The sequence below is a fragment of the Sceloporus occidentalis genome, unplaced genomic scaffold, assembly GCF_023333645.1.
Source record: "Sceloporus occidentalis isolate IW3139 unplaced genomic scaffold, rSceOcc1.0.p SCAF_297, whole genome shotgun sequence".
In the NCBI taxonomy this organism is placed as follows: domain Eukaryota; kingdom Metazoa; phylum Chordata; class Lepidosauria; order Squamata; family Phrynosomatidae; genus Sceloporus; species Sceloporus occidentalis.
This window is the reverse complement of record NW_028317277.1, coordinates 315,827-321,826: the sequence shown is the minus strand read 5'-3', so window position 1 is coordinate 321,826 and position 6,000 is coordinate 315,827.

Below are 6,000 nucleotides of genomic sequence, written 5' to 3'. Positions count from 1 at the left end.
GTAGCTCCACGCAGTCTGTCGAAGAGCTCGGAAATTAATGGAATGGGGTACGTGTTGCGTCTGGTGATTCTGTTCAATCCTCTGTAATCGATGCAAGGGCGAAGTCCCCCATCCTTCTTTTTAACAAAAAAAAACCCCGCTCCAGCGGGTGACGTGGAGCGGCGAATAAATCCCCGACGAAGATTCTCCTCAATATACTCCTCCATAGCTTTAGTCTCTGGGACCGAAAGCGGATAGGTCCGACCCCTGGGTGGCATGGTACCAGGGAGTAGGTCAATGGGACAGTCATACGGTCGGTGTGGAGGTAGTCTCTCCGCCTCCTTCTTGTTGAACACATCCGCGAAACAACGATACTGATCTGGCAGCATTGAGGTTCCAATGGAGCTTAGTGTCACAGGAACAGTCTTTACAGGTGAGAGGCAGTGGACCATACAAGCGCTGCTCCAAGCCGTAATCTGGTTCGTAAACCAATCAATCGTAGGGTTGTGATTGCGCAACCATGGAAACCCCAAAATGATCGGAACAGAAGGAGAGCTGATGACCAATAACTGTACTGATTCGCTGTGAACCACTCCCACCGAGAGGGTAAGAGGCGATGTGTGAAGAGTGATGTGCTCCTGAAGGAGCGGTCTCCCGTCGATAGCCTCCACAGATAACGGGTTGGGTAAGGGACGGGTGGGAACCTGGAACTGGTTACAGAATTCAGAGTCAATAAAGTTGCCGGCGGCGCCGGAATCCAGGAAGGCCACGGTATCCACGGAACCCCTAGCCCAGACTATTCGAACCGGAACTGTCATACGGGTGATTTTGGTTTCAGGGGATGGTCGAATCACACTTATAGTAGGTCCTCTCAGCCTACCTAGGTGCGAGCGTTTCCCGGCCTCTTAGAACAGCTCCTCAGGAAATGCCCCGAAAGGCCACAATACAGGCATAGTCTCTCCCTTCTTCTCCTGCTCTTCTCCTGTTCGGAGAGTCTAGCTGCCCCCAACTGCATGGGTTCCTCCGCGGAGTCAGGCATAGTGGACGGAGACGGAGTTTGAGAAAACTGACGCACGGTGTCCCTCACTCCTCTCTCCTGTCGTCTCAGTCTCTCCCGCTGAGTTTGTCTTTCACGAAGACGCAAATCCACCTGGGAGACGTACTGAATTACCGCATCCAGATCCGTAGGAAGGTCTCTAGCCGCAATCTCATCCTTGAGGGATGCGAATAGTCCATTAAGGAATGCGGCAACTAGCGCCTCGTTGTCCAGTTGACCTCAGCCATTAGGGTACGGCATTCAATAGAATACTCCTGGAGAGAACGAGAACCTTGGCGGATGGAGAACAGTGATGCGGATGCCGTACTCCTTCCAGGAACGTCAAACACCGAGCGCAGAGTCGAGACAAACTCCGAGTAGGACCGAACCGGAGGAGCATTTCTTTCCCAAAGTGGAGAGGCCTAAGCCAGTGCCTTGTCAGTGAGCAAAGAAATTACATAGCCCACCTTAGCCCGTTCAGTAGGGAAGGCGTAAGGCGAAAGTTCGAAATGGATTTCACACTGATTCAGGAACCCTCTGCATGCTGCAGGCTCACCACCATAACGTTGAGGAGGAGGTAGATGAGCAGGTACAGAGTGGATAGGTGCAGGCGGGGGTGGATGAACCGCAATTGCCTGAGGACCTTGTAGCGCTGGGTCGGTGCGTTGCAATAACGTCTGGAGAGCTTGGGCAAACTGATCCAGACGGTGGTCCATCCCATCTAAACGATCCTCCGTGGAGCTCTGCTGTCCCACCGATGCAGGTCTCATGTTGGCCTTCTGATTCTGTCACGCACAGCGTATGGTAGAACCTGTAATCAGGTAGAACAGCGTGTGCAAGTCCAATAGACAGAACACCAGAGTCCAGTATAGAATAGCCAATGAGCAAGCCAAGGTCAGGAAGCCAGAAGTCAGGATCGTTGCAGGGTAAGCCGAGGTCAGGAAGCCAGAGGTCAGAATCGTCGAGAGGAAAGCCAGAGTCAAACGCCAGGAAATCGGTAACAGGAACAAGCCGGGTCGGTAACGGGAAATCAACAGGAACGCGTACTGAGAAGACACTATGCAAGATAGGTACAACCATCAGAAGGCAAAGCTGAAAGGTTACTGAGGCTCTTAAATAGGAAGAGGAAGTCCAGACATCAATTAGTGTTCTCCCGCCATAATTTCAAAAAGCCGTTACGTCACTTCCGGTCCGCGGCCATCTTGGGATTGGCGAGGTCTCAAATTCTTAAAAAGACCGGTAGTACCGGCTGGCGCCACTAGGTGGCATGCAGAACGAGTACACGCGGCAGGTCCGGACCGGGTTCCAGTAGACGGCGGCCGCCGTGTGGAGCTGCGGGGTCTTCCCCGTCCTCGCGGTGGCAGTAGCTGTCTTGCGGAGAAGGGAGGTCTTCCTCTCCTCCGCGGCTGTGGCTGTTGTGGTAAGGCGGGGGGTCTCCCCCTTCTCCGCGGCGGTAGAGGCTGCTGCAGCAAGGTGGGGGGTCTCCCCCTCCTCCGTGGCGGCTGATGCCGCTGCGGTGAAGCCGGCGGTCTCCCTCGTCTCCGCAGCGGCTGAAGATCCGCGGACCCGGAGGAACCGGCAGCCAGGTACGTAACACCCTATAGGAAAAAAGTTTTACTAGTAAATATTAATTCACATGTAAACTATTTTTCGTATTTAATAAAAACTATTTATTTGCTAACCTGCCCCCAGTTATGCATATCTGCCCCCTAGATATGCATAATATGCCACTCTGCCCCCCAGAAATGCATTATATCCCCTATATGCCACTCTGCCACAGATATGTCTTTTAACCCCTTATTTGCCACTCTGTCTCCCAGATATACCTTATATACAATATGTGCCACTGTGCCTCCCTGACATGCATTTTAACCCCCTATTTGCCAGCCCCCCAGTTATGCCTTATACCCCCTATATGCCACTCTGCCTCCAGAAAACCATTGAACCCTACCCCAATGCCACTCTTAACCCCCCCCAATGCCACTCTTAACCCCCCTAACTTACCAGTGCATCCCTTTACTTGTGACCTGTGCTTCAGACTCCATGGTGTCTAGTGGGGCATCACCGGCTGCAGGATGCGCACAGACAACCTCCGCTGTTGCCCGCTCTTCCGCCGGAGCTTCTATGGTGGAGCACCGGAAAGTCATGTGATGTCGGCGCTCTGTCATAGAAGCCCCCAGAGGAAGTTTTGGCAGCAGCAGAGGCTGCCAGAGAGGAGGATCCGGGTCCCCTCTATTTGAGGTCTGATTAGAAGACGACCTCGAATATAAGATGAGAGATATTTTTCAGAGCATTTCACACGGAAAAAAAAATCTCGTCTTATAATCGAGCAAATACAGTATATCCTACTTTACGATATGGTTTTGTTTTAGAGCAAATATTTGCAAGAGATGCACAATATACACAGTGTAAACAAAGTTTTAACCCCTGAATGACCAAGGATGTGCCTGGCATGTCACACAAAAAACAGCCAGTTAATAACCGATGATGTGCCTCCTGAGATCTCTGCATTGGAACATGAAAGTCAATGAAGCCCATGCAAATCAATTTGATTAGTAAGATATATAAAAAGTTAAAAAAATTAAAATTCAGAAATATGTAAAAATAATTCTCCAATGACGTTATCAAGTTCCAACAAAATGTGTAATATATATATATATAATATATATATATATATAATTACAGCAATCACACTCCTATCATGCCCAGGCAACCAGTACATGCTAGAACAGGGGGATGATAGGAGTGTGATTGATGTTAACAATCATACATATATTTATATATACTTATTAATATTGTTATTGATGTTTTGTGTCTAATTTTGGTGTGTTACTTTTAATAAAAGTGTTTTTTTTTTGTTTTTAAAGGTTGGGGGTCATTTTCGGTTTCGGTCAAGTGAATGCTGAATTCTTGGTTTCGGTCCAGAATTTTCATTTTGGTGCATCCCTGCTATATACTAAGCCAGACACTGAAGTGGAAGGCCTACACTACATCAATGTTTGGCTTAGTATAGTGATAGGGGCTATGCTGCATTATTGTCAATGTCTGGCTCAATGTATAGTGATAGGTGTTATGCTGTACCCCCGTCAATGTTTGCCTCGGTATATAATGATAGCAGTTATGCTGTAACAACGTCAATGTTTGCCTCAGTATATAGTGATAGGTGTTATACTTTACCCCAGTCAATGTGTGCCTCAGTATATAGTGATAGGTGTTATGCTTTACCACCATCAATGTCTGCCTTAGTATATAATGATAACAGTTATGCTGTACCTCTGTCAATATTTACCTAACGATAAAAGATATGCAGTTTTAAAGTGTGAGTGGGGAGGGTGCCACATACAGGATCCGCCCCAGATGCCAAATACTCTAGGTACGCCCCTGCGCACAACAGTTTTTTCCAATAAAAAACGTCCCGGAGCCTCCGCTTGTGATTCGCTCATAATTTACTTCTGCAGTAAGAATTTCACCTTTAAAATAGACCATGGAAGTGGAGTCAAAAGGGGTGGAAATATATAGCTCCACCTCCTTGCAATGTGATTTTTTTTCAGGTCTACCAGCTTCGTTTTATATGGACTGTGTGACAGCAAAATGGATATTAGGCGAGAGGCTTGTCTGTCAGGCTGCCATTACAGTAAGAAATACTGTTGTGTAACTAAAACTATATTATCACACTATAATCTAGTGCTATTAACCATGAGCGAGGTGTACCAAAAATATAGAATAACAATTTAAATGTAACATTTGCATAAGCATATTGTACGCACAAAATTTTGGCTCTGGGGAAATTTTTGCACAAGGTACATTTTCTGCGCACATTGAACATTGAGTAGGAGCTATATGTGACAACAAAATGAGTACAGCAAAATTTGACAAAGGCTGGTGGTAAAACTGCATGGAAAGAGTTAAAATACCACCCCGTCTACTTTTCAAACATATATGGTTTGATGGGGTAAATTGAATTGACCGGTTTCAAAGATGTCTCAAATAAGGAATGGGGAAGGCTGACCTGATGTCAAAATTTTAATACTCTGGGATGTCTTATTTTAAAAAATATATGGTTTGATGGGGTAAATCGAATTGGCTGGATTCAAAGATGTCTGAAATAAGACATAGGGGCAGGATCATAAGGTTTGAAAAAAATGGTTTAGTAGCAATACTCTACTTGTACTTATTGCCCTATAACTTGCAAAAACAAAAATATTGGGTATTCCTTAACTCTGGGAAAAAAACAAAAAACATCCTATAATTGAGCAAATACGGTAGTTGGGTATGTGATTAAAAAATTATAACAACCAAAATATGTGGGTTGAAACACAATCATTAAGTAAAACAAAAACATCTGTGTAGGAGAAACAAAACTGTGTGATGAACAGCAAAACTCACTAGTAAAGTTGCTGAAGATAGTTTAATGCCAAAAGTCATACATCAAGGCACGGTAGCTATACTGCATCATCAGCTTTTCTCCTAGGCGCAAATTTCAAGGTAGACAGTGGTTTTCAGATGTTCTGCCTCTTTTGAAGAATCACAAAGAAACTGGCAATGTTGAGGACCGTAGATGAAGTGGCTGGCCAAGGAGACACATCATGCTTACATTCCTTTGTAATTGGACAATGCCTAGGAGTGTCATCAGCTCAGCATTGGCAAAAGACAGCAGGATGGTCTGGACAAGTCTTGTCAGAAGTGGTCTTGATGAAAGACTTGCAGCCAAAAAGCCATACCTCCAACATGGAAATAAGGCCAAGCAACTCAACTATTCAGGAAAACAAGGGAACTGGGGTGTGGAAAAATTGCAGCAGGTGCTCTGGACTGTTGAGTAAAAATTATAAATATTTGGCTGTAGCAGAAGGCAGTTTTGTTCAGAGCTGGAGAGCAGTACAAGAATTAGTGTTTGCAGGCAAAAGTAAAAAGGATGGTAGAGGTTCCTTGCACATTTGGGGCTGCATTTCTGTATATGGAGCTGGGTATTTGGTCATAATTCTCAA